This window comes from Oncorhynchus nerka, linkage group LG13 (genome assembly GCF_034236695.1).
Source record: "Oncorhynchus nerka isolate Pitt River linkage group LG13, Oner_Uvic_2.0, whole genome shotgun sequence".
Taxonomy (NCBI): Eukaryota; Metazoa; Chordata; class Actinopteri; order Salmoniformes; family Salmonidae; genus Oncorhynchus; species Oncorhynchus nerka.
The window spans coordinates 26,293,505-26,318,049 of NC_088408.1; the positions used below are offsets into that span (position 1 = coordinate 26,293,505).

General features: G+C 41.2%; 1 pseudogene; it reads right to left on the minus strand.

Moving 5' to 3' along the window:
• Nucleotides 1–530: 530 nt before the first annotated feature.
• LOC115140399 (ankyrin repeat and SOCS box protein 2-like) lies at nucleotides 531–23,233 on the minus strand (annotated as a pseudogene).
• Between the last annotated feature and the right edge of the window lie 1,312 nt (nucleotides 23,234–24,545).

A 24,545-nucleotide genomic window follows, 5' to 3' on the forward strand; every position in this document is an offset into this window, starting at 1 on the left:
CTGCACAAATCGTGTCAGCCTCCTTTGTCATTTTTCATCAATTACCTACTGTATATTCGACCACTGGCCTGCCATTGGCTGGATGTCATTTGGGTGGTGGACCATTATTGATACACAACTGTTGAGGGTGAAAAACCCAGTTCTTGCAGTTCTTGACACTCTCAGATCAGTGAGCCATACCTCATTCATATGGGCCATCATGTTATGGACGCAAGCATGCACACACACACACACACACACACACACACACACACACACACAATTTACAACCATTCAAAATGATATTTTCCCTAACCCTAAACCTAACCCTAACCTTAACCCTAATGTTGACCTGCAAACAAGACCCTAACCCTAAGCAACAGTCATTCAGCAATCAAGCAATCGATCAAACATCATCCAGGAATCCTGGACAAATACATCGGGAAATACATAAATATAAAAACAATGGAAATATTGCACATCCCAATGAACTAGAAAACTACAAAATACAGGATTAATGGCCTTTGAAATACTGGAAAACCCATAGAAAATGGATATGATGTTTATTTTATTTTTTCACAGGCAAAATAGCACAAGATTGAATTGTCACCAAGTCACCAAAAAAAACAACAACAATTATTTAAAAAATGAGACCCTTACCTCAGAGATCATACAAAATACTACAAATATTGCAATGAAATCTATTTAAGTGAATCAACACCAAATATTAAATTACGTCTACTGTTTCCCTCTCCTATTCTGAATCTTTACTGTGATGATGGTAATACAATTACTGTCAGGTAATGCTTTAAACATTTATGTTCAAACTCTCAACTTTGATAACTGTTCAAATCAAATATTTACAAAAACACAATGCTTATAAGGCAGCCTAAAAGGGTCCAACAATGCCCCAAAAATACTATAAAATCAAATAAGCAGCTTTCAAAACCTTAACAAAAAGCCATTCATGTATCTATTTCTTATTTATCTTCCATTGAGAAATTGATTAGACCATTCATAATAAGAACATTATAACACCTCAAATAACACTAAACTAATGAAAAAAGCCTGCACTATAGCCAGGGTTCTATAATGCCCCTCAAGTACACTCAAACAAGCAAACAGGCACATTTCTAAAGCTTGACAAAAACTAATTCACTCATTTGTATAGTTAATTAATAGCTCTCACAACTGAAACATATAAATAATTCATAGGTTATTTATGTGTAATTACCATTTTACTATGTACTTGCAAATAATAGTAAATACTAGCACCTAGTAATGTCTACAAGTGTAAAATAAAGTGTTACCAACTTGGTAAGTCTACCTTAGTCTGATCTTAAAGTTGAATCGTAAACCCTAGCTGGACTGTATTGTACCGTATATCAGCGGTTCACAACCTTTTCTGTTCTGGGGACCACCAAATCATCTTCAAAAGAACTACCATTTGCGGAGTCACAGATTTCTTTAACTTAAAATATCTTAGCAGTCAAATTTAGAGTACATTTTATCAAAGAATGTAACAGATTACAGGACTATTATTACAGATGTATGTTTGTAAAGCTCTTACACTGGTGGGAATTGGCCTAAATTGAATTAGTTTTTTACAGAAGAAAATGGAAAGCATATGCATAACCATGGTAGCAAATATAAGGGAACAGTTAGGAGATTATGGGACAATTATTAGACTAAAGGTAAAGAGACAACAGTTCACCTGACAAGAGACTGAATCCAAACATAACATTTTATGTGCATTTTATATTTGTCATACTTGTCGCAGCATTTGTTATTAACAAAATCTGAAAATACTCTGGATACATTCAGTAACATGACAAGAATATTTGTGGAAAATTTGGGGTAGGTGCAACACAAGACAAAAAAAATACAAGGGTTTAACTGAGAGGTCTAACTGGTGTTTCCAAGTGGCCACACACCTCTCCAAAGTGTGCACAGTTCCTAAATAATTTCAATGCAATTTTATGACTCAAAGAAGAGCTCCTAGCTGTGCCATTGAGCCCTGCATCCCCTCCTTTTCACATTAACCCTGCAAACAAAAAACTTGTCGTTAGAATGTCCCCGGATCATCATGAAACGGACGCCTAAAGTGGTCAGGATGTTGTGTCATGGTCCCCTGGAGGTTTTCTTTGGTTCCCGGTTTGTCCCGGGACATCCCCAATTACGCTTTTTTAGGTAATTCTTGGGCCGTTGTGTCATGGTCTCCTGGAGGTTTTGTCTAGTTCCTGGTTTGTCCCGGGGACATCCCCAACACAGGAGGTTGGTGTCACTTTAATTGGAGAGAATGGGTTTCCAGGTGTCTATTGCCATTCCATTTGCTCCGTTCCAGCCATTATTATGAGCCGTTCCCCTCTCAGCAGCCTCCTGTCGTCCCCAAGGATGTTTTTAGGATGTTCTTGGGACATTGTGTCATGGTCCCCTGGAGGTTTTTGTCACTTGATGGTCCCAGGTGTCCACAACAATTAGAAGTAAAGTAATGAAATGTAATGTATAGCATGTTACTGTACAGCCACTCGGTGTGTTTATCAGTGTCCAAATCTGTCATTTAAGGGGCAACACAATTTGCATTGTAAAAATGTATGTACAATTGCTTATAATACCATATACTATACTCCCCTATGGTATTATGTTTGGAAGAAAAATATTAAATAATAATAATAATAAAATAAATTGAGAACCACTTGCAGTACCCCATGTTGGTAAGCACTGCTCTATATTACCGCTCAAATATGAGTAAAAAGATTCACACCAAAACACTGATTATGTCAAGAGATTTTGTGCTGTAGTCCCTCATCATCTCTTACCTTGACTATAATGTCACAGACTATTATTCACAAAACATTTTCTTGGTTGCGCTCTTCTTGGTTGAGGTACTTGATTAGTCGTGGTGGGAGGGGCAGTTTTTTGATGCACCTCAGTCTGTGGATTCCAACCTGCTGGCGAGTCTTCAGCCTGCACAGCTGCATCAGTGGACGTGAATGCCCTGGAAGACAATGGCAACAGATTCAATAATACTGTATGTGACGCTTGAATATAGAAAGTACATAACATGTGCACAAGTCATTCCAAATAAGTGGCTGTTTGGGCAGTGTCGAGTGTGCATGCATGAATTCCCCCTCATCACATCAGTAACCCCAGCAGCCAAGGGCATAACTTTGTGTTGAATATTGGGAGGGTTCAGAGTCAATGGATTCAGGGTTTGACACCCTTGTAGGGGGGTTTGGGGGCATTCTACCCCCCAAAAAAGAATAAAAAAATAAATAGCTGTGAAATGGTCCTTTCTGGTTAATTTTTAAGGGAAAATACATACAAAACCTTTCTGATAATTTGGACAATCACAACTGAAATACCAATAATTTCTGTATTACTTTAAACTCTTGGTCTAACTAACATAATTCAGAAAGTCACCACCAAACCCCTGTTTATCTACATTTAAATATCATAACCCATTATTCTGTTTGTGTACAGTTCACCACACTTTTCATCACTTTTCAGAAATTAGGCTAACAACATACTGGTCCGTATTATCAGGCTGGTGTGTAATTTAGGTCTGTAGTGAGCTAAATAACCTGTAGCCTAACTGATGCAGCATGCAGGATGGCTGCAGCATACTGGCATTTGTGCATTTAGCCAGATCAGTGCTTCCCAAACTTGTGTTAAGTTGGTTCTAGAAGTATTCTAAGGATGATTATTAGGTTGCATAAACATGATTAGTGCTATCCCCCCAGAATTTTGGCCTTCACATGAGTTTTCTGAGCATTAATAAGGAGGATAGGCTTTTCGATGCTGGCCAGAGTCTGAGAGGCAGGCAGGGCAAGCTGCACTGAGAGAAACAGGCTTGCTTGAGCCTACTGCCTGAGGTTCAGATAATTATTTAAAGGTTGACAATACTTCCACCGTTGTCATTGAGCTCTCAAAATTAACCGTTACCAACTACCACTTGTCTTGAAAACTAGCATTCACATGTGAGATGTGCATAACTTCACAATAGAAACTTTCCCCATTTGACAAAATATAATTTTCAATATAATTATTTTTCGTGCTTATGAATTTACCATAAAATTTGACTGTACTACTTTATTTGTTATAAGTTAGCTCACATTTTTGAGGGTTTGCTAAGAAGAGAGAGATGAGAGAGAGAAAGAGAGGAGATATTGCACATTTCTCTGTTCTCCTTACAAGCCTTGCTCAACTTTTTTCCCCCTCTGAGGACCTGGTCAAACCAAAAGCATAATTGGTGGCAGGGGGATCCAATCATAAAATGAACAATTGAGAAGCCCTGTGTGCTGTAAAGCAACAGAAAGCCAGTAGCTACCTGACACTTCACAGTGGGAAAATGATTTTGAATCAATCAAATTCATTATGGTATGTTATTGAGGTGTTAACTAGACCTGTCCATCCCCATACCCCTCACAAGTTTTTATTTAACTAGGCAAGTCAGCTAAGAACAAATTATTATTTACAATGATGGCCTACACCAGCCAAACCCTCCCATGTCCCGGACGATGCAGGGCCAATTGTGCACTGCCCTATGGGCCACCCGATCACAGCCAGTTGTGATACAGCGCAGGATCAAACCCAGGTTTGTAGTGACACCTCTAGCACTGCGATACAGTGCCTTAGACCACAGTGCCACTCGGTCCCTTATGAGTCTGCCAGCAGCTGATAGCTAGACATTAGCTCTGGGATCCAGGTCATGGCACCACTGTAACAGGCTGGTATGAACCCTGCTTATTAGCCACGCATACAGTCCTGCTATACCAAAATGCTACCTTATGTTGTGTAGTATGTGTAGGTGTGTCTGTGTGCATGTACAGTATGTGTACAAGACACTCACTTGCTTTCTCCTTGATAACTTACCAGTCCTCCAAGCTATCTAGGTGCTCAGTAAGTCTGGAGCAGAGTTTCACATGGCCAACGTAATTCAGGAGTACATCTATGATGGGTCCTGCCCAGCGTGTAGAGATTACCTCACAGAACTAATGATGGAAACACAAAAAGCAATGATAGGCTATGGTATATTGTATTTTTTATGTGCTAACATGACAGCATAACAATTGTAGGCGATTACAGTGTAGGTAAACATTATTACATAGTAAATCAAAAAAACATTCCTTACCACAGGACACTTCAATGAGTGACTATAAAGGGGGAAAAATGTATCTCTGTTTCTGCATAGATCTGATCATTTATTGATGGTACATATTATGAAACAGAGTGCTCCTTTTTCTTTATTTCAACCCGGTGAAGTGTCCTGGGGTAAGGAATGTTTTGGGGATTTTCAAGTCCCTCAGTCTAGGAACTGATTACCTTTTTTGTCCAAGCTGGGCTAAAGCGCGTTTGGTTACACTTTCTTGCCATTGTTACATAGTACTTACAACTGTTGCCGACAGCATACCACCCTGCATCCCACTGCTGGCTTGCCTCTGAAGCAAAGCAGGGTGAGTCCTGGATGGGAGACCAGATGCTGCTGGAAGTGGTGTTGTAGGACCAGTAGGGGGCACTCTGGCCTCCGGTCTTAAGATCGAATCCCAGGGCAGTGAACGGGCCATTTCCCTGTTCAGAGTGCTGTCTTTCGGATGGGATGTTAAACGGGTGACCTGACTCTGTGGTCATTAAAAATCCCCCTTATTGCAAGAGTAGGGGTGTTAAAGCTGGTGTCCTGGCTAAATTTCAATTTTGGCCACCTAATAATCCCCCTCATTCTTAAATGGTATTATATTTAGAATGTATGTAAATATATTACACATATGCACATACTAAACATTTCATTGTTATTTTGTTTACCTGAACAGGTTCCCCAGTGTTTCTGAGTGTATTGGTATTGTAGCGCAAGTCATCCCTCTCAGAGGTCTCCTGATGTGGTGGGTGTGGACCACTGCCATAAGTGCAACTAAAACAGGAGAGGGCTTCGCAGCCATTGTCCATCAGATACTTCAGCATGGACAGGTACTTCATACCGAATATGAGGTTGGCCGGGAACGAGGTGGGGTGAGTGGGTACGTAGGCGTTGACATTGGCACCGTGCTCCACCAGCAAAGTGACCAATTCGATACTACCCTGCCTCAATGCTACCAGTAGCGGGTTGAAGGTGTCCAGGTTTGGGATGGCGCCGGCATCTAGAAGCATGGTGGCTGCGTCCACATTGCCGTTGGCGACGGCGAAGTAGAGAGTCGTGCTACGATGGTCCTCGTACATCATGGAGCGGTCATCTAACAGCATGGCGTTGACGTCGTAGCCGGCCTCAATCAGGATCTACACAACTGCGTCCCTGTTGCACTCGGCGGCCAGGTGGAGGGGACTGACTCCACTGCGATTCACTCTGTACTTGCTGGTCACTTTGATCAGCAATGACACAATACTGAAATAAAAAACCACACAGAGGAAATTAGGGGGTGCCCAGAGTGGAAGATTACTATTAGGGTTAAAGCATTCCCTTAAAACATTCCTAAAGTTTTCATGTTTTTCATTTTTTCAGAAATCACAGTTAGAGTAACCAGGGAGAATATCCTCCCTGGTTACTACCCTTCTGATTGCAGGAATCCTCCAGCAGGAATCCTCCAACCGGAATCCGAGGAATCCAAGTCTCCACAAGAAATACTGTAGACACAAGGCATACAGTACACATTCTATTCCGAAAAATAACATATCTTCACAGCTTTGTTGTGGTGTGTCTAGAATATATGTCACAGTTCTGACTAAACATAGCATTTTGCATTGTGTACTTTACTAACTGAAAGATTACTGTAGCATTTTCATTGGTTGAGAGTCCCTTTCTAACTTCTGTTCCTTTCAGTTTAGGTGCGGAGGTGCATGTGAGATGTAAGTCAGTGGAGTTGGAAACAGAAACTAGGGGGTAGAGTACAGCGGCGATCGGTGCCGTTTAAGATGAGGGAGGACAATATTTATTTTTTTATGAGCATGGCCTTATTTCAATTACAGCATACTGGGTGACTGTCATTCATATTCCATTCAACCAGCTCAATGCAATATCGATAGGTTTAGGCTACTATAGGATACTCACATTTTCCTTATGCCCAGCATGAGGTTGCTACAACCTAGCCTATGAATTCAAATTTATAACGTAGGTGAACGGGTCAAGAGAAATTTTAGTAATCAAGGTGACAGACATTGACACATTCAATACCGCCTTCCACATTCTTGTCTCCATCTAGCTGATCTAAGGTGTAATGATTAGTTCAACAATTGCAACAAGAGTTTCTATTGGACAATTCAGGTATGTTTATCCCCATTTCTAAAAGTGGCAGTAATATAGCCTCTCTTGAAAAAGCCAAACCTTAACCTGGAAAATGTAAAAAACTATCAGCCTATATCGAATCTATCATTACTCTAAAAACAAAATGTAAAATCTGTTACGCAACAACTCACTGCCTTCCTGAAGACAAATAATGTATACAATATGCTTCAGTCTTGTTTTAGATCCCATCATAGCACCGTTAATGCACTCGGGAAGGTGGTAATTGACCTTTTAATGGCATCAGACCATGTTCTTGCCTGGTTTAGAACTTCAGAAAGATATCAGTTAGTCTCTGTGGATCGTTTGTCCTTTGACAAATCAGTTGTAAGTTTCGCCGTTCCTCAAGGTTCTGTTTTTGGACCACTATTGTTTTCACTATATATTTTTCCTCTTGCTGATGTCATTCGAAAACACAATGCTGTACTCATCAATTAAATTGCCTACCCAGAAAGCCTGTGTTTCTGACATTAGGAAGTGGATGATGGAAAAGGTTTTACTTTTAAACTCAGACAAAACAGAGGTGCTAGTTCTAGATCCCAAGAAACAAAGAGATCTGCTGTTGGATCTGACAATTAATGGTTGACGGTTGTACAGTTGTCTCAAATAAAACTGTGAAGGAACGCATTATTCTGGACCCTGATCACTCTTTTGACAAACATATAAAGAGTATTTCAAGGACAGCTTTTTTCCTATTCTTAACATTGTAAAATCAGAAACTTTTTGTCCCAAAAATGTTCAGGAAAGCTAATCCATGCTTTTGTCACTTCTAGATTAGACTTCTGCAATGCTTTGCTCTCCGGTGACCCGGATAAAGCACTAAATAAACTTCAGTTAGTGCTAAACACAGCTGCCTAGAATCCTGCCTAGAAGCACATGTTTTTTTTAATCATATTACTCCAGTGCTAGCCTCTCTACATTGGCTTCCTGTTAAGGCTAGGGCTGACTTCAAGGTTTGTTGCTAACCTACAAAGCATTACATGGGCTAGCTCCTACATATCTCTCCGATTTGGTCCTGCCATACATATAATTTCTAATCAAACAGCTGGAGGCAGGGCTTTCTCCAATAGAGCTCAATTTTAATGGAAAAATTCTGCCTATCCATGTGAGAGACCTAGACATGGTCTCAACCTTTAAGTCATTACTGAAGACTCATCTCTTCAGTAGTTCCTATGATTGAATGCAGTCTGGCCCAGGGGTGCGAAGGTGAACGGCAAGGTTCCTCTCTAGGTTTCTTCCTAGGTTCCTGCCTTTCTAGGGAGTTTTTCCTAGCCACCGTGCTTCTACATCTGCATTGCTTGCTGCTTGGGGTTTTAGGCTGGTTTTCAGTATAACACTTTGTGACTTCTGCTGATGTAAAAAGGGCTTTATAAATACATTTGATCGTGTACCGGTTGTCTTCCTCCTCCGACGAGGAGGAGTAGTAGGAAGGATCGGAGGACCAATGCGCAGCGTGGTAAGTGTTCATGATATTTATTAAAACTCAGAACACTAAAGAACAAAACAATAAAGCGACAACGAACGAAACAGTCCTGTATGGTGAATACACAAAACACAGAACAGAAAATAATCACCCACAACTGACGGATGAAAACAGGCTACCTAAGTATGGTTCTCAATCAGGGACAACGATTGACAGCTGCCTCTGATTGAGAACCATACCAGGCCAAACACAGAAATACCAAATCATAGAAAAATGAACATAGACTGCCCACCCCAACTCATGCCCTGACCATACTAAAACAAAGACAAAACAGAGGAAGTAAGGTCAGACCGTGACATTACCCCCCCCCCCAAAGGTGCGGACTCCGGCCGCAAAACCTGAACCTATAGGGGAGGGTCTGGGTGGGCGTCTGTCCGCGGTGGCGGCTCTGACTTGAAGGGCGATTCCGGCAGCACCGGAGTAACGAACGGCTCTGGCAGCTCCTGACTGACCGGCGGCTCTGGCAGCTCCTGACTGACCGGCGGCTCTGGGAGCTCCTGACTGACCGGCGGCTCTGGGAGCTCCTGACTGACCGGTGACTCTGGCAGCTCCTGACTGGTGGGCGACTCTGGCAGCTCAGGACAGACGGGCGACCCTGGCACCTCAGGACAGACGGGCGACTCTGGCAGCTCAGGACAGACGGGCGATTCTGGCAGCTCAGGACAGACGGGCGACTCTGGCAGCTCAGGACAGACGGGCGACTCTGGCAGCTCAGGACAGACGGGAGACTCTGGAAAGCTCTGGACAGGCGGGAGACTCTGGAAAGCTCTGGACAGGCGGAAGACTCTGGAAAGCTCTGGACAGGCGGGAGCACCTGTAGGGAGGAGACGGAGAGACAGCCTAGTGCGAGGGGCTGCCACCAGAGGCCTGGTGTGTGGAGGAGGCACCGGATAGACCGGACCGTGGAGGCGCACTGGAGGTCTCGAGCACCAAGCCTGCACAACCCTACCTGGCTGGATGCTCCCCGTAGCCAGGCCATTGCCGCGAGGTGGAATAGACTGCACTGGGCTGTGCTGGCGAACCGGGGACTCCATGTGCAGGGCTGGTGCCATGTACCCCGGCCCGAAGAGACCCACTGGAGACCAGATGCGCTGAGCTGGCTTCATGGCACCTGGCTCGATGCCCACTCTAGCCTGGCCGATACGAGGCGCTGCAATGTAACGCACCGGGATATGCCTGCGCACCGGGGACACCGTGCACCTCACAGCATGCCTGCCCGGTAAACCTCTCTCCACAGTAAAGCACGGGGAGTTGGCTCAGGTCTCCTACCTGACTTAGCCACACTCCCCGTGTGCCTCCCCAATACATTTTTGGGGCTGCCTCTCGTCCCAGCCGCGCTGCCGTGCTGCCTCCTCATATCGCCGCCTCCAGCTCTGCCTTGGGGCGGTGATATTCCCCAGCCTGTGCCCAGGGTCCTTTGCCGTCCAAAATCTCCTCCCATGTCCAGGAGTCTGGAGATCGCTGCTGCTGTCCGTTACCACACTGCTTTGTCCTTGGTTGGTGGGTGATTCTGTAACGGTTGTCTTCCTCCTCCGACGAGGAGGAGTAGTAGGAAGGATCGGAGGACCAATGCGCAGCATGGTAAGTGTTCATGATATTTTTATAACTCAGAACACTAAAGAACAAAACAATAAAGCGACAACGAACGAAACAAAACAGTCCTGTACGGTGAATACACAAAACACAGAACAGAAAATAATCACCTACAACTCACACGTGAAAACAGGCTACCTTGACCATACTAAAACAAAGACAAAACAAAGGAACTAAGGTCAGAACGTGACAGATTGATTGAATGACCTACAGTAGCTACAGGACAGCAGCTTAAGTTCAAAGCTACAGTCTAGGATCTGGGAATTATGGTAATATCAATTATTGATCCATGGATAATATAATGTATAAATGTACACCAAAGTAATTATTTATCTTGCCTCATTTTATGAGCATCAGTTGGTGACAGAGGTCTCAGAAGAGTTAGGCAGCCAGGCGAGACAAGTCTGTGACAGAGGTGAGGTGCATTTTTGCAGATACAACACTTTATCCTCTCTGTCCAGCAAACACTGAACAAGCCAGATGCTAATTTAAGGCAGTCTGACAAACCTCCAAAGTTGATTTCCAAACTGTATCAAGAGTTGATAGAGGCTTTTCCCGATGACACAAAAGATGTAAATCTAAAATGTGAGGAAGACCTGGTGATGAAACGATACAGATATGTTAGAATGCCCAGTCATGTTCATATAATCTGAGACATACATTACTGCAGTTTAAAACCATCCAAAGAACCTACTATATGCTAGTGAAACAGAATATCATGCACTCAGAAATTGTATTAATCTGCTGGAGGTGTAAAGCTCAAAAGGGGACATATTTGCATATGTTGTGGCCTTGTGAAGGCTGGCTGAATTCTCGCAAAGAGTATGTACTTTTATCTCAGCATGTCTACAGATTCTCCCTTGTCCCTGTTTCTGTTTGCTTGGAAATGTTTATACTGGAAACCGCTATCAGAAGAAACTATGTAACCTAGCATTTATATGGGCTCCCAAGTGGCGCAGTGGTCTAAGGTACTGCATCTCAGTGCTAGAGGCATCATTACAGTCCCTGGTTCACAACCGGCTGTGATTCCGAGTCCCATAGGACGGCACACTATTGGCCCAGTGTCGTCTGGTTTAGGTTTTGGCCGGGGTAGGCCGTCATCGTAAATAAGAATTTGTCCTTAACTGACTTTCCTAGTTAAATAAATAAATAAATAAAATAGTGGCTAATAAATGCATTGCCATTAATTGGAAGGTTGATTATCCTCCCACAATGTATGTAGGAAATGTAAAGTTATGTCATTAGATTTTGTTTTAAGATTAAGGATACACTGTGCAACTTTCATAGGGTCTCCATGCCTTATATGGAATACTGTATTGTATTGAAAACATGCCCACATCAGGGGAGATTTAGACAATCCCTAGCTGCTGGGCTGCTCAGTCCTTACTTTTGTCACTCTGGGCTTGGCCTAACACACCTGAAGCCGTTAATTAATATTTCACTAAGATCCTAAAGCTGAGTGGGGTGTGTTGGGTTGGGGCGCTACAGGGTCGTGCACCCCTAGAGGCAGGATGACACAGCTATATTGTGTGCAAGTAAAATGAGCTCTACAGTACTATTAGGCTTATGATATGAATTATGTGGAGGGTGTACTGTTTCTGTGTGTTGATGTGTGTTTGGAAGTTTTGTTGGGGAGAGAGTTGAGTTATTGACGAGACTGGTGGGGGTCCCGTGTGCAGTTAGCTCTGGCTGGCTGGGCCGTCTGGCTGACATTTGATATAGAGGATGTCTTAAAGACAATCTTTGTACTTCATCTGTAGGAGTTGTTCATTTGTTGGGCTATTGGATAAAGGTGCAACACAACATTGATTAATGAATTATCATGGATCTAGTTCAGTCTTATCTATCACTTAAACATTTATTCATATCTTCCCTAATGACTGTGGGCATTTTTGCTTATTTCTGTTGTTCTAAATAGAGATGGCTAAAAGAGCCATTGTGTAGAAATGCAGGAAATGGGCTTTAGATGCCTGAAAAAATGGGAGGACACCCAAACCCCCTCCCAAGTTATGTGTCCTTCTGCAAATGGCACTGCTGAGTGATTTAAAAAGTCTGTTCTGTGCAGATGGTCAGGGGCTGGAACATAGTTATAATAACTTGTACACTGCAAATTGACTGCAAGTAGCACAAACAGATAACATTTTACAATAATGTTATCATTTCAAAGCTTGATTACTATGAGACACCATTATGTATCTCTATTGATTTGAATTATTGGTGAGTTTACAATGTTTTTAATCCAACAACGAATCTAATAACAAAGAAATAACATCGCTCGCTATTTAAGCTAATTTGAGTTCAAATGGCGCTTCTGGGAAGTACACCTAGTTTCCTGAAACGAGTCACATTTGAGCAATTATATTTACTTTTGAAACGTAAGTATATTTAACACTCAAGTAGTTTTATCTCAAGTAGTTTTTTTACCTTGTGACTTTCACTTTTACTTGAGGCCTTTTCTATTAAGGTATCTTTACTATTACTCAAGTATGGTAACTGGATACTTTTTCCACCACTGCTTATGTAAACAAATCCAAACAGCTGTGCTGCTGGGCAGGTCGGTCTCACTGTCTGTGTGTTCTGGATAGAGCTCAAACAACGCCAATGTTTATCCCGTGTTAGTGGGCATTGTTGAAATCAAAAGCCAACCTTCATGTAAGTCATGGAGAACTCTTGTACACAAAACTCTGTTTTGGACGATACTGACTTTATGACTGGAATAAATGTTTCTGACTAGTTGTGATGCTACATATGCTGTTTTCGACAAGAGAAGTTAGTTCTAGAGTTCAGTTCTGCTTTAAGGGTGCTGTGCATTGATATTTGTAGTATTCCCATGTATCAAGGTATTGTAAGCTAATTGCAGGTACCCATCAGCTCCTCGTTGGGCAGCAATATGTAGTGGCAGAAGTCCTTTATTGCCTGCTTTGTTGGCATCAGCATCCTGAGAAAGAAGAAGCTCCACAATGTCCTCATGGCCATTCTTAGCCGCTTCCATCACTTGCCTCACTGTTGATATCAGCACCTAGAACATATTCAGTGCAACTGACAGTTAAAAAAGTCAACAAACGATCCATAGTAAGAGCTACATGACAGTTTTATGTGATCTGCGCCCTTTGGCCGATCTTCACGGCATTCCTAGTCGATCACCAAACATGTCTGTAAAAAACACAACCATAAAGGCTGTGATAAAGACTTGTGCTCCCTTTCTTTCTTGCTGTCGGCGGTAGCTGTACTTGATTTAGAAGCCCGGCGCACCGGATAAGCAAAGTGCTCCCATTATTAGCAGCTTGTCATGTCTCTTTTAATATCAAGGAATATTTAACTTTTTCTGGTCATAGGAATAACATGAATTTGTGCATGAGGAGAATGCGGTGCGACTCGAGTTTTGACATCTGGTTAAGATGGTGTCCCCTCTCTCTGGTCAGTATCACCAGAAAAAAGGAAGGAGAGGGCAGGGACCGTGAGAGGTGTACTCTCTGCTGCTCTCTCCCTCCCTCCGTTGATACTAATGCCGTGTTCAAAACAACTGGGAATTGGGAAATCTCTGACTTCCGTCTTCAGTGCGTTCAAGACAACTGGGATATCGGGAAAAAACGAGATCCGACTGTGAAAAGTCATTTTGAACGGTCATCCAACTCAGAATTCCAAGTCGGAAACTCTAGCATCTTTCTAGACCTCTGATTACTGACGTAATGATTTGACCTTGTTTTTTTTTTCGAGTTCCCAGTTCTCTTGAAACCACCATTACCATCAGAAGCAGATACCATCAGTCCAGTAAAATAAAAAAGGTACTTATTTGCAAATGATTTCAATTCATGCTCAGCTGTGCCTCGTAAGTGCTACACCAACTGATCTATTTAGTAATCAAAGCTCGAGTTTTGAAATATAATATGGTCTGAGAAGAACAATATTGGCAGGCCAGGCATGTTGTAGCTAATATGCTGTGAACATGTATTAGGCCTACTCCACAAACCTCAATCTTACAGAATAATTGTTTATATTAGGTTAATGGTACATTTTTTAAGTCATTAAAAAACATCTGAGTGGTAACTCTATGCTTGCTTATTGACTGCGAAAGTAATCTTGATTCAGAAAAGGTTGGTGAACGCTGGCCTACAGAGTTCACCCATTTTTCCAGGGGAAAGACATACCGTGTTTAATGAGAAATCGAAGTGTTTCCTCGTGCCCACTCTGGGCTGCAGTAAATAGGGGCACGATACCGTACATGTTGGTTGGGCTGAGCTTCGCCCCGGCCTGGACCAAGATCTCACAGATCTCCACACTGTTGCGGCTCACAGCCTCCTGGAGAGCTGTACAGCCCTGAATGCAGTGTTTGTTCACCACAGCACCGTGATTCAGAAGCATGACCACAATCTCAGCATTACCACTTTCACAAGCTGTGGAATACAGTCAAAGATGAAGTTAAATAGAAGAAATCCCAGACTTTGTTAGTCATGGAAGACTGTTTCCTAAACACGGGTTTGGGGGTATTCCCAGTGTATGCAAGACAGCTTAGAATGGTATTGGAAGAGACCTTCTGTAATGGCAGATCTTGAGTGTAGCTGTAGCCCCCCCCCCCCATATACCTTTCCTTTCTCATGAAGTGTGCACTTGTTCACTTGTATTCCCCACAAATCCTAAAGCATTAGATCGGTGTAGGCTTGGGCTGGAGGAATTCTTGTACCAGTCATTTTCTTACAAATCCATGAAGGGCAAGTTTTTCATTCATTTTTTTCTCACAGAGTGCTGATCTTGCTGCCCAACACATAATTTTAGTATCAGTCAAGTAGCCTATGACTTAGTACGCTGAAAATAAAAGGATAATTACAAAGAGATATAATCTAGGTCTTAGTAGGTCTCTATGGCAAATTTGTTACCTTTGTAGAGTGGGGTCTCTCTGTCCTTGTTGGCGAGGTCTGGGTCAGCCCCCTTCTCCAGAAGCATCTCTACACAGGCCACCTTTTCCCTGTACAGCGCCAAGATGAGAGCAGTCTGGCCTTTCAGGTCACACTTGTTAATCATACTAGGTTGAGCTTGAAGGGTGAAAAAAAGAACACATGAGATAACAATGAGACTAGGCTATACTTTATTTTATATTGTATTTTAGTCTGCTACTTAGCTGGGTTTTAATTGGTAAAATGGTCAAATACGTGGTAATTATGTGGGAAAAGGGGTGTTCCGAGCCGAGAAAATATAAATTGCCTTCAAGCCACTGATGCAGACCATTGGAACATCTATATATTAAAGTCTAATAAATCTATGTAGAATAGCCTACACCATCACAACAAATCCATTCTTTATTTTAGACAGGTCTAAAGAAACATGAGATGAAGAAAATGTCTATACCAGAAGAAAAGAATAGCGTACTCTGAGTTGTCGTTATGTTAGGACCTGATCTGGCTATGCCATATGGTTGTGGGGTACACTAGTTCATTTAGCAGACAAGATTAGCTTATAATTCATTGTTCATTCATATGGCATTGTTTCATATTATTTTATAGTATTAGGATTAGTATTATTATTAAGAATACAATTGAACATAGCTGAATAAAATAGAAAGGATATTTTCTCCATATTTTCTCTCCAACAATTTGAGGGAGTGCGCACATGCATCAATTCTGTGTTGAGCGCTTGACAAAGAATCAGGTGCTCCTACAATGTATGCTTCATTTAGAGTTATTTATGTAACTTTAGTTGTGATACAAACGTTGGGCTATACGTTTTGAGTTTTAATACATTCTAAAGCTGCATGATGAGACAAATGACTATTTGAAAAAAGTTGCATGAAAGGCATGAGCTCTGCTTTGTTGTTTTTTGTGCAGGCTGTACACACTTCATCAGTCCCTCGTTCACAATTTGACAAGCACTTGATAATGCCATCCTCTTTGTGTGGCCGCAATGCCCCCTAAAAAATCTGTGCCTTTTGCGGCCAGTGGCCATTGTGCCCTTGGGCTGAATCTAATAATTATAATTCCCCTTTCCCAGCTACATGCTCCAAAGCACCTCTCACTGAAATGGCTCTCCATCATGTGATCAGGTCTTTCTCAAAGGCTACAAGTTAAGACAGACACACCGGGGACTCAACTGCATGCGTCCTTATCCAATTCCGAGGCGCATATTGAAGAAATTGGAAAAACTGTCCACATTTACTTTTTGTCAGCCAACAAGATGAGTAGGCCTAACAAACAGCAAAAAATCACTAGCCTATGTCAATCTTCTATCCCCCATAGTAAAAAAGATGACTTATCTATTCTGTGCAATAAATAAATATTTCAAACATAGTCTGGGACAGTTGTAGAATGGAATAGATCCCAAATGAATGCAACCACTATCATCCCAAAAACGTTTAAGCAATGAGGCTGACACAACAGATCAGAACGTTTAGCTTAAAAATGTTGATAATCTATTCAACTATATCTTCACATTATAAGCGCAACATGACGCACATGGCAGTAGGCTATAAGCGGAAATGTTCCATTAGTTAGAAAACACCATTATCGAAAGTGACTGCAAATGTGATTATGCATGTAATGCTTTTATTATGAAGGTGCATTTTTATGGTGAAAATTATCTTTCCAAAACTTGAAACTCACGTGCTGTGTATGTATGCCAGTTAGGCTTTACACCTGTTGGAAAGTGGATTAATGTGCTTAATTTTAAGATGTTTTTGAAACATTATCAAAACATATAGGCCTATGGCCTAGAATGCACGAGGTGTGTGACCTTGATTTGAAAAAGTCGCAAAAACAATGCATGCGTTTCTTGCCTTACTGCACACAAACTGGGCATCATTCACAAGTGATAATATATCATTCACATGTGATAGGATAATATGGTCTATTCTTGATTTATTATTGTCTTTACATATAATAAAATGTATTTTTATTTAGAATGGACCATTATCATCCACCTGTCGAAACAGGGATAGAGGGAAAAATACATGTCATCTGTATGCACCTAGAGAATGAAGGACGCTTTTACTGTGGTTCATGTTCATGCCAGTCAGGTAGGCTATACTCCTGTTGTAAAGAGAAGCAATGTACTTAATATTAGGAACGTTGTGAAATAAATATAGTAAGCCTAGCCTATAGAAAGCAGAGTGATGGCCTCCACTTTTTAATAGAGGCCATCACTCTGTTTTCTCATGCAATTGCATCGCCTATAGGAATGTTGCAAAACATAAGCTCATGGGATCTCATGAAATGTTTGATTACATTTGCAATGATGTGAGAGTGATTAGAGGGACAATAGAGTGCTGAGTACCAGACAGTTAGCAAGTTTGGTAGGCTACTAATGACCATCAGCAGCATCAGCGCTTGGAGAAGCCTAATTTCCGTAAACTAAACTGTCTTGTGGAATTTGACTGCCATCATGACTCGTGACCGCCGGTGTGGCAGTATTAAGGTCACCGTAACAGCCCTAGTTACCACTACAAACTTTCTCGGTAAATATCAGGTCAACTAGCTGAAATAGGATTGTAAAATAAAAGTGTTACCAAAAAGGACAACAACAATGATCCCCAAAATTACTGTACTAATGTTAAACATTAACCTATCGCTATACATGTTCATACATGGAGTTTTGAATTGCACTTACCCCCAAGAAGAACCCTGACACACTGGTCTTGGCCATAATATGCAGCCTCGTGCAGCGGGATCCATCCATACTTGTCAGGCCACAGTATGTTATTCGCATTGTTTTTAGCCATAGCTTGAACCATAGTCACATCACCATTCAGGACTGCTTGCACAATAGTGTCCTGTTCCCTAATAGGCAAACATACCCATCATCATCCACTTGCTTTTTTTCTCTAGCCCACATGTACAATATAAGACATTAAGTGGAAATCCAGATCATTCTCAAACTCAGTACCTCTGTCAGTGATTCTTTTTTTAATTAGGTAACTTTAAGTTATGGATAGTGGATTAAAACAAAATTCACTCATCCTTAGTTAGGGTTTATGGTGTTGGAAAAACATTGGTTACCTTAAAAGGGGAATTCCACCACTTTATCTCAAGCACAATAGCACTGTCTACATTTGTGGAAATGGCGCTGTGGTTAAAAGATTAGATAAAATAGTGCAATTTGATGATATCATCAAAACTAAAAACCTTTTTAAAAGCAGTGATTTGTAAACACTACTAGAATGGTGGTGACACGGTGAGCAGGAAAAGGCCCTTCCATGGCTAGAAACTTGTTGCAGATTTAGAAAATCATTGTTGTGCACTATTATTCAGTTGTATTTGTCATTTTCTTATCTTGAAAAGTGAAAGTGGTGGAATTTCCTTTTAAGAAGATCATTCCCAGCAGGTTTGTATCCTATGAGCTGGAAAACTAACATACAATAAATGCCGTCACATATTAATACAAACATCATTACATATCCTGGTGTTCATGTCTTGGTGTGAAGGGACGATGCGTGGCTAAGATACCCTTTGTGAAAGAAGACACTTACTCCTCTGTCTCCAGTATACTGAATGGAGCCGTCGCCTCTGTGCATTGCCAGCATGCGCTTTCCATTGCCTGTGACAAAATGAGTCACCACAACGTCATCACATTTCCTTCTTTCTTCACATTTCCTTCTCCTGCTACAATAACAGTGAGATATACTCAGTTGACAGTCACAGTTGACTGCTGCAAATGTGTACGTAAAATGAACTAAGCTAATAGTGTGGGACCCTAAGCTCATTGGATATTGTGTGTTTCTTCAAAGTGAAACGTTTGATTCTCATTGCTGACATGCTTACTATGAGAAGCTCTGTATCAATCACTACAGTACACACATCTAAAATACCTGTCTTCAATTCTAGTTCATATCGCCACTATAATGTTCCTCTGAAAGCTTTTCTTAGGGGTAGGCTTAAGACTGTTGCAGGGCACTAAAAAGTTAGTTTAATATTATTTTTTAAAACTTGTACCATGCTACAGGTTTTTGCGACAAACTTTCGCTAGGAGATGCTATAGTAACGTGTTGCACAAGCACACGCAATGCTGCAATTGTCCTGCCAATACTGTAACATGACCTAGTTAAACCTTATGAACCCTGCAATCTTGCATCCAACTCAGCACAGAGACTTGTTTTCATCAGTGTTGCTATTTTTCAACCTTGGTGACATGTGAACTTCAGACCATGCTATTTGGATGTATTCCCAAAAAGCAGGTTGGGTAAGGGATCAGTATCACGAGATTTGATGGGACAGGTGTTTGGCACGTGGCCCACTGGAATCAATCAGACCAGCCTGTAAACGAGGTGTTGTATGTCAACAAACGATACTCTAGGCGTCTCGGTTTTCCAGCTAGCAGTAAGCGGTTAAATAGTTTAGTCAAGTTAGCTAAGCAGACGTAAACACCTCACAAGTCAAGTCATTCGTTTGAGAAAACACTCTCATGCATATCTGCAACCTAGATATGATATCGAATGGCAAAACCCACAATAAACGTAAGGTTACATGATTCGGAAAACATTTGCATTGATGGAGTCTGTACAGTGACACATAGAAGTATATGACTGACTAGAGCAACATAATAATCAGAGAGCACTTTCCTTGACCATGTCTTGACTGGCAACATTTTTTATTACGTTGTCCTTGTGCCATGTAGTGACTTGTAACAAGTAACAAGAACTTCGCTACACTCGCAATAACATCTGCTAACAATGTGAATGTGACCAACACAATTTGATTTGATTTGGAACTACTTTGTAATGACCAGATAATTACTGCTGTACACTGTAACTACAGATATGTTATGTAATATGGACAGTTATAGTGCAGCATGTCATTATGCCATGAAATTGGAATTGTATGTAACTATTCATAGCCTACAACTTAATATAAATGGTGGCCCAAAACCAAAAGTGGAAGGCTCTTTTCAGCTGGCACATACGCGTCAGTTGGGTTGGCAGTAGGCGGCCTATGTCTTGGTTCCTGCCTCGGTGGGTTTGGCATGGTTGGGGATGGATTTGACCTATACTGGACTGTTCTTCTGCCTAGAGCTGTTGGGGTGTTGCTGGCTTCACTGGGTGAAGTGGCATTGTGGGCATCACTGAGGCTGCGTTCGATAGCCAGCAGAATCAGCTCGTCATCTGACAGGTTGTTGTAGAGACTGTAGTCATCAAACCCCAGTTTGTGGCCCGGCGTGGAACCAGGGATAGATATGCTGGCAACTGCCATGTTGGATCTGGAGAGAAAAAGAGAGGATACAGTGTATTTTTTTATTTTTAATTTATCCGTTATTTTACCAGGTAAGTTGACTGAGAACACGTTCTCATTTGCAGCAACGACCTGGGGAATAGTTACAGGGGAGAGGAAGGGGATGAAGGAGCCAATTGTAAACTGTATCACTTATGTATCACTTATGTATGATGCATTATGTCCACCATGTTGGATCTTGAGAGACCCATTCCTAATCAATATACACCAGGGGTGGCCAAGCCTGATCTGGGCGGGTGCTGTAACATCTTCCGTCTAGAGACCATGATTAAAGGGATAGTTCACCCAAATTACAAAATGACATATTGGTCTTGATTGTTCAGCTAAATTAATTTACTTTAAGATGATTTGGACTTGACGTGCGAAAATGTTATTATCGGGGATATTGACTCGCATTGGTCTTGTTCCAGAAATGCAAAAAACGTATAACGTGTAGACATTGCCCGTGTCTTTAAAAAAAAGTTACAAAGTATCACTGTATTACCGTGTCCATACTGCTTACTGTGTAGGACAATCAAATGTAATTGGGGTGAGATTTCCCTTTAATTTTGACTGGAACACACTACATCATCCCCCTAAGTCCAATGTAGGACATATATTACATAGGGTGGTCCCAAATACCCATTCCTGCTGAAGGGGTTTTGACCTTTTCACTACTTTGCAAAAATCTAAAAGCATTGGATTGATGAAGGCATGGTCTTGGGAGTTTCCACCATATTTTTTTCCCACTAGGCTTTTCCTTTCAAATCAGTTAAAGGAAGTGAACAAGTGCACACTTTGGGAGAAAGGAGAGATAATTGGGACGTACTGTAGCCAGAGACTATGGGATTGATTCAATTGAACCTACAATGTGGCATTTATGAAGCAGTCCCACTGTCATCCAATTCTAGAATGGTTTTGAGTAAAGTAAAGGAACATATATACAAGTGGGCTTGTCAATTAAGGTGAACTCCCTCCTAAGATAGCATACCATGCAAATGGATGACTTGAAGGAAAAACTTTTATTGAATGAGTTTGTTTAGGTTGGGTGAGGCTGGGATTATGTTAAGATTGGATAATGAAATTATGATATGCTCCCCTTTCAAATAGTCTTCACATTTCACATGAAAATCATTAAAGGGATTTGGAAATAACCAAGGGTTGGAACTGGTTCAGGGAACAGAACCGAACCCCCTTTTTTTTTGGAATAGAATCAGAACCACAAACGAAAGTGATCTAAACTGTTCCCGAAAATAATCGTTCTTTTAAAAGTATGGGAACCAGTTAAAAACATTATTTTACATTACAGGCATTTCTTTCCTGTCCAACAAGCGATTTTTCATTCGAAAATAATGGATTCAACTTTTAAATACTCCTTAAGGATACTATAGTTGTCACATTATCACAATTGATTAACTAGTAAAAGTAAGTGTGTTTATTTAAATTCTTGTGCTGCACTGCACACTAGCTAGCTGTTCCAACGTTAAGCCAACTTTCTGATGGTCTAAGACATTAAAAGTTCCTTCATATAAGCCGCTCCTCAGTAGATATAATTCTATGCGCATAATTCAGATGATACATGTCATAACAACAAGATGCCCACCACTTCAAACCAAGCCTCCTCCACCCTATCTCACTCTCTTTCAGTTGCATCTAGCACCCTACACTCATTTGTCCAATGCCTTTAAATAGCTTGCCTGATCCATAGCAAGCTGCTCTATCGGCAGTGATTGGTGGAGTAATTTAATGTTGAGCTAAATGTAAAAACAAATCTATCTCAGATGTTTAAAAAGGAACAGAAAGGTCCATGTAGGATTTTTTTTACACAACAACAAAAGTGCACCAAAGTTGCCAAATAACAATGTAAATAAAAATATGTCTTACCTTTCTCACAAGCTCTTACAGTTTTCCAAAAAAGAGTGTCAAAGTTTCGCTCTCCGGTTAAACTCCCCCACTAAGACTTCTCCACTCCTCTGTCAGTAGATGTTTCTGAGACAGGGCTTCTGATCCAACCATCTGGAATATTTCTGGGAGCTTCACATGATATCCATAGGGTAGTGGGCCAACTTTTCCTCTTCCACCTTCATAGCTCAGAATACTCCTGAGAGGCAGCTGGCCTAGATAACACTGAACAACAAAACAAATAGCTGGAACTCCTGGGAGTAACAGCGAGGAATCCCAAAACATGGTGAGTATCTTACTAATCAGAAAATGTGTTAATCATATAATATGTGTATATTACAATGACTGACTGTGTTCAATGGAAACTGTGAGTTGTCCCAAGTACAGTGTTCAGGCTTGTAATCCTCCTGTGCTAGGTCAGACTCTTGTTGTGTCTGTGTCAGGTTTGGTTGTGGCGAGTTGGTGTGCCTTGTTCCTTGTGTTGAGAGGTCTGGTATTGTGTTGTGTTACAATCAATGTAATGGAAAGAGGTGTTTATTGCGGATGCCTGTTTCTTATTTTTAGACAAAAAAATCCATGGAAAAAGGGTCAAGTTTATCAACAAGGTTGACTTCTTCCCATTTTTTTGGCAGGTCAAGCTGCGTCATGTGTTTGTTTCATTTTGATCCGAGGGCACTTTGCATTTATTTTCGTATGAGGGCAAGGTCATAGATACCCCACAAGCTGTATTCCAGCATACCAGCCACTACAGTTACAGTCATGTCATCAGTCTTTTAATACCACGTTGAGTATAGAGCTTAGGGGTTAAGTCAATACTGACCTCTATACTAAGGTCAGGGGTTAGTTCAGTTCTCGCCTAAGAAGTTATTGTAATGAAGAACAAAGGCTGTTCACAATTTCTAGTTTTACCTACTGTATTAAAGTGGAAATATAAGTGTGAAAATGTGCATGCCTACTGAACATTATTTTGTAAATTACATCAAAATAGAAAACAACTAACTTGTCAGTTGCTGTTTACTTGAGTAAATTTACCTCTCCAATTAGATCTTGGATTATAACTTAACTTAATGTTAACCTGTAGTGACACCCCATCCCGTGAACGGGTCCTTTGTCATCATCTGACACTAATTAGCATAACGCAACGGACATACATCTTCCTAGAAAATATTCCTATTCATGAAAATCACAAGTGAAATATATTGGAACACAGCTTAGCCTTTTGTTAATCACCCTGTCATCTCAGATTTTCAAAATATGCTTTACAGCCAACGCTAGACAAGCATTTGTGTAAGTTTATCATAGCCTAGCGTAGCATTATGCCTTGCTAGCAACAGGCAACCTTGTCACGGAAATCAGAAAAGCAATCAAATTAAATCGTTTACCTTTGATGAACTTCAGATGTTTTCACTCACGAGACTCCCAGGTAGACAGCCAAAGTTCATTTTTTTCCCAAATATTATTTTTGTAGGCGAAATAGCTCCGTTTGTTCTTCACGTTTGGCTAAGAAATCGCCCAGAAATTGCGGTCACCACAATGCCGAAAAATATTCCAAATTAGCTCCATAATATCGACAGAAACATGGCATACGTTGTTTAGAATCCATCCTCAAGGTGTTTTTCTAATATCTATTCGATAATATATCCGTCGGGACAATTAGTTTTTCACTAGGACCGATTGGAATAATGGCTACCTCTGTATTTTACTCGAGAAACTCTCTCGGAGCCACCATGTGACCACTTACGCAATGTGGCCACCTACGGCTATTCTTCAACAGAAATGCGTAAAACTACGTCACAATGCTGTAGACACCTTGGGGAATACGTAGAAAGCGTAAGCTCGTTTATGGTACATTCACAGCTGAATAGGGAGTCATTGGAACGCAGCGCTTTCAAAACCTGGGGCACTTCCGGATTGGATTTTTCTAAAGCTTTCCCCTGCAACATCAGTTCTGTTATACTCACAGACAATATCTTTACAGTTTTGGAAATGTTAGAGCTTTTTCTATCCAAAGCTGTCAATTATATGCATATTCTAGCATCTTGTCCTGACAAAATATCCCGTTTAAAACTGAACCTTTTTTTTCCAAAAATGAAAATACTGCCCCCTAACACCTTAAGTGACAAAACAAATC